We start from the raw sequence: 12,987 nt of genomic DNA, 5'->3' as shown, positions 1-12,987 counted from the left end.
TGATAGATGGCCATCTGTGTCAAAATTTCCTCTTCTTATAAGGACACTAGTCATATTAGGGCCCACCCTAATGGCTTCATTTTAACCTCATTACCTTTTTCAAGACCATATTTATAAATGTAGACACATGATAATGTACTGGAAGTTAGAATTTCAACATAGGAATGTTTGAAGGGACACAATTCAGGCCAAATGTAATATATTAACAAAGTCCAAAGGAACTGCAAGATTTGAAGGTCAGGAAGTGGAAAAATACAATGAAAGAGACTTGAAAAATTTTTCCATGAGAGAAGTAAAGTAATCAAGAGAGCATCCATGTGCCAAAGGAAGAAAGGAATTCCAAGAGGGCATGGTCAATGTCAACCACTGCTATGAAATCGAATTTGACAGGGACTAAATGACATCCAGCAGGTTTAGTGAAAGAGAAATCATGGGTGACTTTGGTGAGAGCTGTTGTGGTGGCATGGTAAGGAGAAGTCTGATAAAATACATGAGGGTGAACAGGAGAGGAGCCTGGGGGCTCAGTCAGTTGAGCATTCGACTTCGGCTCAGGTCATGATCTCACAGTTTGTGAGTTGGAGCCCCACGTCAAGCTCTCTGCTGTCAGTGCAGAGCCTGCTTTGGATCCTCTGTCTCCCTCTCTCGGTTCCTCCCCCACTTATGCTGTCTCCATCTCTCTCAACAATAAATGAACATTTTAAAATAAAATAAAATACACTGAGTAGTGAATAAGAGAGGAGCAAACAAAAGCATCTAACTTTCCCAGGGTTAAAAACTGACGGGGAAAATAAAAGATGTTGGGCTTCATTGTGGCATTCACTGCAAATCGGCTCATTAAACCACACTACAACCTCCTTTTAGCTTACAAATTCATTGAATCAATATTATTGAGTGTCTAATATATGCCAGGCACTGTTTTAAGAACGTGGAGTACATCTCTGAACAAAACCAATATTCCTGCTCTCATGGACCTTACATTCTTGTGGAGAGAGACTAGAAGCATTAAACAGAATAATAATAAATACACTGTAATAAATATAAATGATTAACTCTAATATACATAGTATATTAGGAGATATAGCACTATAAAACAAAAAAGAAAGTGATCAGACTAAGGGGAATGGGAATTTCAGGGAATGGGGGAGGGGAGAAAAGCTACAGTATTAAATACAAAGAATGGGAGATAAATTTAATGGAAAAAGTGCAAGATTTCTATACTTAGAACCAACTGAGAAATTGTAAAAGAGCAAATACATGGAAAGACATACCACGATGTGGGTGTTTTCAACACCAACAACTTCTGCAACTCTTCACATGCCAGCTGAGTGTCCAGTGACTCGATACAATCCCGACACCAAATTCCCGGAGTCAGCGTTAGACCACGCAGCTTAGTCTCAGTCTGCTCCCCTCTTAGACACTGATCAAAGTCCCCGGGCTCCCATACCTCTAATGGACACGCTACAAATCGGTGGTTCCCACAGGTTTGGTAATTTGCTAGGATGGCTCACAGAACTCAGGAAAGCACTTTTCTTACCATTACTGGTTTATTATAAGGGATACAAACGGCCAACCAGATGAAGAGGTGCATAGGTCACAGTCCAGAAGGGTCCTGAGTAAAGGACCCTCTGTCCCCAGGGAGTTGGGAGTAGGGCACAGTCCTGGCACATAGATGTGCTCACTATTCTGCAAGCCCGCCAAACCCCGTGGTTCAGGGGCTTATATGGAGGTTTCAATACATAGGCTGCGTCATTACATCATTGGCAGTTGCTGATTAACTTGGTCTCCAGCCCCTTTCCCCTCCCGGGATGTCTGAGAGACCCAGTGGGTGGATGTCCAGGATACATGGTGTGGGTAGGTGGAGAAGGAAATTCCCAACAATCTAATCATGCCTTGGTCTTTCTGGCAGCTTATCTCCATTCTGAAGTGTTCCAGGGGTCCCCAGCCACATGCCGCTTCATTAGCATACCAAAGATACTCTTACAAGTCTGCATAAGTCCTTGTGACAGGAACCAGAGTTGAAGACCAAAATCATATCACAATTATCAAAACCATGTTCATGGACTGGAAAACTCAATACTGTTAAGGCAATCAGTCCTCCCCAAATTGGTCAAAAGATTGAGGGCAATCAGAACAAAAATCCTGGGGAGCCTGGGTGGCTCAGTCCATCAAGCTTCCGACTCTTCGTTTCTGCTCAGGTCATGATTTCAGAGTTTGTGGCATCGAGCCCCGCATTGGGCTCTGTATTGATAGTGCAGAGCCTGCTTGGGATTCTCTCTCTCCGTCTCTCTTTCTGTCCCTCCCACCCTCCCTCCCTCTCTCTCTCAAAATAAATAAATAAATCAATAATCCCAACAGGCTAAGTTTTCTAGAAATTGACAACCTAACGTTAAAATTTACATGCAAATAAAAGTTGCAGAATAGCCAAGATGATATTTTTAAAAAGCCAAAAATGAAGATCTCAAGTACTTAATTTTAAAATTGACTGTAAAGCAATAGAAACATTTCCCTTCTGTGCACCTGAGACCCGACACCTGTTCCCCACACACCAACACATCTTTTGTGCCGTAAGAGAGTGTCACCGAGGTAACCTAAGGAAGTCAAAGCCTCCCCAAAGATGCAAGCTGTTGGGGCGCCTGGGTGGCTCAGTCGGTGAAGCCAAAGATGCAAGCTGTGATGTTATCCTGTCACCCACAGTAGAGAACGCAGCCAAAGCAACAAAAAGTTCTTGGTCTCGGAAGAAAATTGCTGGTCTGCTGTAGACTGACTTTCAATTCTGTTTACCTTAATATTTCTCAAAGTGTAACACTTGGTAATGGTGTTTCGTAAAAAGAAAAAGAGGGAAGGAAGCAGGGAAGGAAGGAGGAAGGGAGGAAAAAAAAGGAGAAGAAGGGAATTCTTAACCAAATAAACATGTGGCAATAAATCAAATTTGTTAAATGTAGGACTTCCCAGAATGCTTAATATGCTAATGTGCACTGTTCGTCTCCAAGACTGCAAAGGATAGACCTTTGTGTTTGAACCCCTTTTAAAAATTCACCAGTGCTCAGTGGAACAACATCCTTTGAGAAATGCTATCTCAAGCCAATGGAAAAATGCCACAAATATAAATTTATCATTTTTTTTCTGACTCAAGAAGAGTCTTTAAGCTTATGAAGGCAAACCTTGAATTTTAGGTGATGTGAAGCATCTACTTTTTAACAACAACAAAAGCCCCATAAACTAAGCAGCTACAAGATGCGCTTTCTTCTAAATATCTGTGTGAAGTTGGGGCTAGTATCACGTTAATCCTCTCTAATCCAATCTCTTTCCTAGAGCTGTAAAAGCAGAAGTCCCCTAGGCACAGTGTTCTTTGTGTTGGCCAAATATAGATGTATTTGAATAACACAGAATTAAAGAGAATACAAATGTTAGGATGGAAATCCCCAAACTGTCTGGTTAGAAATTCCCTGCAATTGTCCTAGTTCCTGTTCTTTGAGTACTGACCACATTTTGACCTTGGGCTTGGTCCCAGTGCCCCGCAGACGGAGTGAGCTCAAAAGTGCACGTTGCTGGGTAAAGCCACCAGGGATTGGGCAAATCAGCAAACACAAAGAAGGGTTCACTTTGCGGGTCTTCCCACCTACAGTTTCACTCACTCAAATGCTCCCTCCTCAACCAGGCTGAAGGGAATAGTTGTGGGGGGAAAGCAGCAAGAAAGGATCTTTAAAGAATCTACAGTGATGGGGCGCCTGAGGGGCTCAGTCGGTTAAGCTTCAGACTTCAGCTCAGGTCATGATCTCACGGTTCATGGGTTCGAGCCTCACATCAGGCTCTGTGCTGACAGCTTGGAGCCCTGGAGCCTGTTTCAGTTTCTGTGCCTCCATCCCTGCCCCTCCCCTGTTCATGCTCTGTCTCCTCTCTCTCTAAAAATAAATAAACATTTAAAAAAAAAGATTTCTGGCTTCTTTTAGTGAGTTATTACATCCTTCCTGGATGTCCTAATGCCCCCAATGGCTCACTTATACTTTGATTCAATTTAGAAAATATTCCTGAGCATCTACTCTATGTAAAACTCCATCTCCATTGCTGTGGGGGTCACAGAAATGACTAGGAGGAACCCGATGGGCCCTCCCTTCAAAGAGTATTTTTTCTAACTTTTCTGGCTCCACTGAAATTTTCCTTAATTCTCTTATTAGCTCTGTAGTTCTGCCCACAGTAGCTCCCCATTGCCTCTGAAACATAAACTTCTGGACTATGATAGATTGTTACATTAATGGCCCCAAATGAATCACACGCCCAGCGAATCTCACCATTCCCTAGAACAACCCTCCCACACTGAATCTGACTGAGCTCGGTCATGTGACTTGTTTTGGGCCAGTGAACGTTTGCAAACACAACACTAGTAGAGGCTTGATAGGCGTTTGGGCATTGCAGCTTTCTCTCTTGGAATACTGCCTCTCCTGTGTGGGGAAGCCACATTTCAACTCCTTAAGGATGAAAGACCATGGAGAGAAAAGCCCAGCAGTCCCGGCCAGCAGGGCTGGGGCCAGCACGCAGTGGACCTGCCTGCGGAACGTGCCCTCATGGGAGAGCACAGGCGAGAGGGTCCACAGACCCACCCAGCCTGCCGGAGAATCGTTAAGAAATCATTGTTCAGTAAGCCACAGTTTGGGTTGTTTTGTTATGGTATGGTATGGCATATGGTAACCGAAATGTAGGATTTATTTTCAAGATCATCCTCTCACTGTGTCTTGGAAGAGTCCCATTAAAAAAATTTTTTTTGTTTTAAGTTTATTTATTTTGAGAGAGACAGAGCACATGAGCAGGGGAGAAGCAGAGAGAGGTAGAAAGCAAGAATCCCAAACAGGCTCCACACTGTCAGTTCACAGCCCCACACGGGGCCCAATCTCACCAACTGTGAGATCATGACCTAAGCTGAAATCAAGTTGGACCCTTAACTGATAGAGCCACCCAGGAACCCTGGAGGAGTTCCATTTTAGTCCTGAAGGTCTTTGGCCAACGCTTCGCGCTGCAATGCTTAGGTCTACTGTGCAAGACGGAGAAGTGTGGACCACCACCTTCTGGCTTCCGAGCCCTCCTGGCTTTGTGGCTTTAAACATTTACTTGACCTCTGTAAGCATCAGTTTTCTGCCTTAGAGCAGCGTGTCTCAAAGTGCTTGGGGCGCCTGGGGGGCTCAGTGGGTTAAGCGGCCGGCTTCAGCTCAGGTCATGATCTCACGGTTCGTGGATTCAAGCCCCACGTCGGGCTCTGTGCTGACAGAGCCTGGAGCCTGCTTCAGATTCTGTGTCTCCCTCTCTCTCTGCCCCTCCCCCACTCATGCTCTGTGTCTCTCTGTCTCAATAATAAATAAAAACATTTTAAAAATGTGGTCTGCCTGCCTCGGACTGCAGGTACAGAAGTGCCTCCTCTCTTTAGGTCAGAAAACTGTCCTTAGACCACCCTCTGGCCCCCCTGCACCCCCCACCCCCCGCAGCTTGCTTCCTTCTTGCTCTGGGGTAACTGGAGACCTGGACGGAAACTCTGATAAGACGGCCCACAGTCAACACCGATGGAACGGTGTTCTGAGCCCAGTTTCCAAAGGACTCGAACACCTGAGGAAGATGGCGTTCACAACCGGCTGCAAGGTGGGAGATGGGGACAGCAAGCAGCGGGACGGGCACTGACCACTGGCATCCCTTCCTTCTCCTTTCCCAACAGCCAGCCCCACAGCCCGACACTACCTCCGGACGGCCGACCCGGGGCGCAGGAGAGGGATGGGCCGGGCAGGTGGACGAGCGGCGGAGCAACACACAGAGCCTGGCACCTCCATCCCGAGGACAGACACCCGCACAGAGGAGCCCAGCGGGGCTGCTAGTTCTCTGCAGCGAACTGACAGAAGGTGCGGATGACTCAGCGCGGCCTGCACAGCACAGGACAAAAGGGGCCCAGGCTGAGCTGCGCAGTTCTGTGAAAACGGAGTCTCGACACACTGCAAGGCAGTCACAACACGAGCGGGTAATTGTTACCCAAGTATTTTTTCCTCTGCAGTTTTTCTTCTGAAAAGGCCACAATCTCCTTTCTCATCCGCCAACTCTTCACTCTGTTGGGAGGACCCCCTGGACACTTGTGGCCCTCTACCTGACTGAGTCCATTTTCAAGCCTCATCCAAGAGTGGGGACGGAAGGGGGATGGACAGCCATTTTTCCTACTGAAAAAGAATAACCTAAGAGCAACAGGGAGCAAGTTTGTGGTTTTAGGAGAAAAAAAAAAAAAGAAGTGTCCTCCTAAGAGACATCAGATACTTGATTCCCAGCAACAGCTTCATTAAATGGGTATTTATTGATTTAGTGTTCGAGCAAGATCGGTGCCAAGGAAGAGAGCAAACTGTTCCTATCCTTTAGTCCACAGGGGTTTGGTGACCAAAATCCCACAGGCAGCAAGTCAGTTGAGGTCAGGCTTCCCTGTATGACGCAAGCTTGCCCCAGGGGTGCTGTCAGGGTCAGTGGCCAGCAGCTTCGTCCCTTCCTCCCTCACCCCACCCCTTGCCCTGTGCCTTCCTCACTGCCTTGTCCAGCCCCCACTCTTACCTAAATTCACTTCAGGCCCAATCTGAGCTCTCAGCTTCTAGAAATCTCTGGGCATCTGTATGTAGGGAAGATGTGGAATAGGATCACACCACATCAGATTCCTCACCAGCTTAAGAAAGGTTGGTGTATCCAGGGCCACCAAAGATGGCTCCTCAGTGGAGATCGCCACATACCAGAAAAGTGAAATCCTGGGTCTGGAACCTTATTGATCCTTAAGGACAACCCATTCCCATACTACATCATGTGCCAACATCGCTATGGGCTCAGTGGGAATTCCATCAAAAGACACCAAAAGACATGGTATTCTTGTCTAGATGCTCTGTCTGCACCTGCTGCCATGCTCATGTCCCCTGTCCCGCCCCTCTGGAAACCTCCTCCTAGTGCCCATCCTCTGAAGGTTTAGAGTCTCTTCTTACTTCAGGTATCTCTCTTTTCCACTTTCCTAAAGGGTTTTGCTTATGTTGAGAAGAGCAAATAGGAAAGAAAAAAAATGACTCAATTTTATCGGCCTTCATGATCTCTTTCTCTCTTGTAGACTCAGTAAGAAGAGTCTGGCCCAGAACTATGGTGTCCAGGTATGAATGACTCCTAAGTTTACATCCGACCACTGCAGATTTCACTTAGTGCAAGAGGAAAAGGAGAAACAAAGTAAAGGTAGGGATAGACCCAGGCCCCACTCTGGGAAGCAATCAGCAGAGGGAGAAAAAAGCACGAAGGGGAGCTAGCTCCAAGTACGAGGGACGGTCTCAGGTCAGTGGGGGTGAAGGGCATCCCTGTTTATGCAAATGAATAGCATCGTCTTCAAAGAAATCACCTGGGAAGGTGAGATCCTCAGTTCACCAGAGAAACCCTTTGTTATAAATATTTAGGAAGCTCTATGCTGCCTTTAGGACTTATACTTTATTATTCTTGGTGTCCTCACAGCAAGAGCAAATCCTTTCAGGACATGTCTGATGACAGGAAGGAGTCAGTCATTTGGAGCAAAGTCTGGCTAATAGGCTAGGCGATCACCTTTTCGGCCAAAATCCATGTGACCTAAAAAGTGAATCCGGGCCAGTTCAGTCATTAGTTTTCTCCTGTGCCCTGTAAAACTACCCAGAAGGGAGGCCACTGATCACTGTGCCGACTGATCCATGGGTCCCAACAGCGTTACATCCAGTGTACCAAGTGCCACTAACAAGTAGCATCCGTGTCACAGGGGGAAAAGTCCTTGTCCTCTGAAGACCTTAACTTTTCTGAGTCTGTGGCAGCCTTGTGTTTGGGTCCTGAGTCTTCTCTCCAACCCCCACCTCCCACCCAGCTCCCCATCAAAGGAACTTGGCCAGTCTTCCTCAAACCTTGCAATCAAGGCCAAGAGTAATTCCTCCCCAAGATCCCCTGCAGCTTAGAGTCCACCCCCCCCCCCAACCACTCTAACAACAGAAAATAAATGGAGCAAAGTGAACATCCCCTCCCCAATCTCACATGCCTGGGCTACTCCAGACAGCTTCTGGGGGGTGTGGGACTCTAAATCATGCTTTTATCTAAATCAAAATATTTTGGCTTTTTTGGTTTTTTTTTTAAATTTTTAATGTTTTATTTATTTTTGATATAGAGAGAGACAGAGCATGAGATGGGGAGGGGCAGAGAGAGAAGGAGGCACAGAACCAGAAACAGGCTCCAGGCTCTGAGCTAGCTGTCAGTACAGAGCCTGACGCAGGGCTCGAACCCACGAACGTGAGATCTGACTTGAGCTGAAGCAGGAGGCTTAACCGACTGAGCCACCCAGGCGCCCCTAAATCAAAATATTTTGAATGTTAGACACAGTCTACTGCACACCTGCACACCCTCCATAGAGCCTGAGCAGGTTGTGAATGCCTCAGGCCAAACTGCCTTAAATCCGAAGTCTGGAGATCCCTTGGTAGAGCCACAACCCATTCCAACGTCCTTCCAGGCAGAAGCCAGGTGGGCTGTGGGACAAGCAAAGCTGTCCTACTGGGCCTGCCCAAGCGCCCAGCGGTAGAGTCAACACTGCAGCCCACGGCCAGGATGTGGTCTGACCTCTACTCTGTGTTGTGCTGAGTCCCTCTACACTCCTCCCTACTCACCTGGTGAAGACAGAGTTGGAATAAGAGGGAGCCAGCTGGGAAGGTGCCCAGAGAACCAATCTATTGTGTAATGAAACCGGGGAAACGGTATCGATCAGCACTCTGCTCGGATGCAGCCCAAATGCTGTCTAAAGGAATATTCTGATGAGCCGCGAGGTGCTGGGGGGACATGAGGACATTTCTGTAGTAAGTATCTGTTGGCTTGGGCTGTCCAGCATCCTTGTCTTTGGGCACCAGAAATAATGGTTTCCTTGGAGAACCACCTCCCCACTTTCAGTGCATGTGGTGGGCCCTAGCAGGTTGTAGACTACGTGTGATCCAAGCATGGGCCAATCACAGCAAGCAATCCCTCTGGTTACAGTAACTGATTACTAGTTAGGCAAATGACCAAAGTCAAGTCCCTGCATGATACTCAACTCTTGGGGCATACTTTTGAGAACTGTTAGACTCTTTCTATTGGGGCCGCCAAGAACTCCTGGTGGCCTCTTGCCTGCTAGAGAAGAGGGCAGAAGGACCAGAGATATAGGACAAAAGCGATGGGTCGTGATGACATCAGTTAAGCCTCAGGCTCTGGCGAGGCCCAAAGTGAGAGGCAGCCCTGCCTTTAAACGACTCAATCCATTCCCATTTTTGCTGAAGCCTGCTTGTTTGCAGCCACTTACATGCAGGTCAAACGTCCTGGTGAGTAGAACTTCTTAGGGAATGCTTAGCCAACAGAGATGATTAAGCCGGGCTCTAGTTCCACTGGGCAGACTGGAAAATCTGAGATGCTCCTTTCCTCCCCTCCCCTCACTGAAGGTTCATCCTCTTATCTCTAATAAATACCGAGCAAATGTTTAAATAATGCCCATTTGAAAGGGCACCAAGGTAAGCCCTGCTGGAGACGCACCTACAGCAGGGTTCAGAGGTAGAAACCAGAAGTTCTGTGTTCAGGTTCTGGCTCTCCGTTCATCACGTGGCCCCGACGATGTCCTACAGCTCCGGTAAGTCTGAACGTAAGCGCCCAGAGGACGAAGACGTGTGGGGAAGGGTTTTGAAACCCATAGGACAGTGGCAACTGTGAGTGAAGGCAAATCTGAACACTTGCCACCTTGGGAGGAAAACGTCCTGAATGAAGAAAAGCGGCACTTCATCTCAAACCGAGGAGGCTCAGCTTGGACATTTCAGTCCCTGCAGATCAGTGATGACAAATGGACCGTCACCTGCGTGACAACTGAGAATGGCTCAACAGCTGAACTGACCTCCAGTCTTCCCCTTTCTCCTCATCTACCCCGACACAAGCAAACACTCCAGAACATTCCAGAATGATCACTTGACCAAAGCAGGTGACCGACTGGAGACGGCTACTGGGGAGAACATAATTACACAACGTTAAGGGTCATTCCAGACTTTTTGAGAAAAAATGGGAACCTTGCTTCTTTTAAACATCTAAAATTTCCACATACCTGTTTCTATACAACGGGATCTGCTGGTTGAGAAGGTATTTAACGGAACAAGGCTGAATTTACCGGAGTGACCTACAGTGAATTTGTGTATTATTCATAACAGCAGAAGTGCTTAGCATTTGGAAAGAGAGTCACAGAGAATGTGCCAGTTGTATTGCGTGTTTGGTGTTTGCAGACTTCTTGGCACCACAGATCCCTGGTAAACAGATAAGACACACAGGACGGTCCCTGAGGGACCAGGACCAGGGCACCACTGTTCCCCCAGCAGCCCCTTTCTCCTCTTGTGTTTTGCCAGGGCCGTTTTCTTGGCATCGTTAACAGAGGTGCTCGCCAGGCACTCCTTCAGTCTGAGGTTTAGGCTGTTCTCTGCTTCCTTCTCCTCAGACTGGTGGACAGGAAGTTCAGGTTCTCTTCATTATCTCCTACCCTTGGGTCAAATTCAGGGCTCTGATTGAACCTTTGCTGCTATTTCACCTTCTAAACTCCCAGAAGACAAAACTCAGGACTGCAAATAGCACCCACTCAGGTTGTAGAGAGGTAGAAAAGTTCATCGTTGACGTACGGGATCAAGTGCTTTCAAAAACATCCACGTAGGTTCTACATCTTAGAGAAGGCCTTCAGGAGGATCCACACACGCTCCTTTCTGGAGAGCCCATTAGCAGAGGAGCTGGGCTGGCAGGGGCTTATTTTAAGTGCAAGAGTTTCTCTCTCTCTCTTTTTTTTAATGTTTTATTTTTTTTGATAGTGAGAGAGAGAGACAGCATGAGCAGGGAAGAGTCAGAGAGAGAGGGAGACACGGTATCTGAAGACACATTCTAGGCTCTGAGCTAGGTATCAGCACAGAGCCTGATGGCAGGGCTCGATCCCACAACCATGAGATCATGACCTGAGCCGAAGCCGGACGCTCAACTGACTGAGCCACCCAGGTGTCCCCAAGAGTCTCGTTTTAAAAGCCCACTTAAAAAACCCACGCTCCCTCTCCCCATTCCCAGGTCTACTGCCTCGAAAACTCCATCTTCACATCTGCTGGTAGGTGATGCCACCCCGTTACGAGTTCTCTGAAACTCCAAGTGCTTGGGGGCTCAGGCTGGCCTAAGAAGATGGCCAACCATTTCTCCATGGTCCCTTCCCCGAGGGTTTCTCTCTGACCCATTGCCAAGGCTGGTGTCAACCAGCCACAGGCTCATGCACTCTCCCTGGACCCCACTAGGGGTCTACACACAGGTTCTGACCTCTTCTTCCTGAGTGCTCACATGAGCTCTACTGCCGTGTTAAGGTTCTGAGCTCAAGAAAGCAGGGATGCTATAATTATCACATGATGGAGGGAGGGGGGAAAAACCAACATCCGCATACCTGACACTTCCAATACCTGGAAGTCCAGACAAGAAGAAAAGATGGTATGGGGATGAGCAGGACTGGCGGTCGCTGCTTTGAGGTTCATGTGTGGGTGACTGATGCAGTAAGGCTGCGGCAAGGGTGAGACGTGACTCCGGACTTCCCACCAGGTCCTCCAAACTGCTCAGCTCACAAATACTCCAGTCAAGAATAGAGTTCTTTTTTTGTTTTATAAGTTTACTTATTTGTGTGAGAGAGAAAGCGAGCACACTGTGCAGAAGGAGGGCTAGGCAGAGAGGAGAGAAGAGAATCCCAAGCACAAGACAAATGCATGACTGAACCTCACAAACCATGATATCTTGACTTGAGCCAAAATCAAGGATTGGATGCCTAACCGACTGAGCCACCCAGGCACCTCAAGAACGGAGGAGTTTACCTTTTCCTAAGAAATACCCCACTAGACCAGAAACACACAAAGTACGATCTGCAGAAGAAGAGCTCTATGTGTAATTTTTTCTTTTTTTTTTGCAGGTATAGGGAGTCCCATGGCCAAGTCAGTCTGAAAAGAGGTGGGTTAAACAGAGGCCGTTCCAGCAGCTGGACTCCCGGAGCTCTGCTAATGCACACTATGGTGCTCCGAGCCTGGGCTGGGCATTATGACACGGTCTACATCTCTAGTAGGTGTGGTCTACACCTCTCATAAGCACTTTCCAGGGGAAGCATCTTCTGATGCTAGTGTACCGTGGAACATGCTCTGGCAAGTACTGTAATGGACCAGATCTGGTCAATCAAAGCATTCTGGAGTCAGCAGAGGGAGACACACCTCTCAAGGATTCTTTTTTTTTTTTTTTTTATCCATTAAGGTTGCTGAGAGAACAGACTATTAAAAAGAACGCCAGTAGGAGAAGGGAGAGCAGAGCTGAGATGGGAGAGAGCTGAATTCTGATGACAATGTAGTTCCTGGGGGGGGAGGGGGGAGGGGTGTAGGTAGTAGCTAGGACCCAACCGCCCTGAGGCAGAGCTCACCTGTTCAGTTCACCCCGACTGGACGGACCCTGCCGTTCTGCACTGGAACACGGTGAGCTTCGGGGAGATGCGTGCGGGCCTCCTTTCTAACTGCAGCATGTTTCCCGGGGCAGTTTGACCCTGACACACACGCAGGTACCACATCTCATCTCTGCTCTGCTAGCCAGGCACATCCAAGTACTAGATGTGAAGATAAACCCTGTGACTCATGCTGCACTAACCATCGAGGGCAAAGCCTGCTTTGGATCTTCCCCAGGGATCGAACAGCTAGATGAATCCTAAGCATGTAGTGCCTAGCATTATGTGTATGAGACCCTCTCCTGACCAGGGCAGGTGTCAGACAATCCCATTTCGCAGACGAGAACATCAGTCTCAGGTGCAGGCCCCGCCCCCACCCCCGCAATGCCACACATCAGAGGACACAGCTGGGATTCGCAATGGTCTCGTTCCAAATCTTGTGTCATTTGACAGCACTCTACTGAAACCCGAGAAACCAAAAGCTTTCCTCAGAAACTACTGAGGGGCGC

The sequence above is a fragment of the Suricata suricatta genome, chromosome 13 (genome assembly GCF_006229205.1).
Source record: "Suricata suricatta isolate VVHF042 chromosome 13, meerkat_22Aug2017_6uvM2_HiC, whole genome shotgun sequence".
NCBI lineage: Eukaryota > Metazoa > Chordata > Mammalia > Carnivora > Herpestidae > Suricata > Suricata suricatta.
This window is presented reverse-complemented; position numbering follows the sequence as displayed.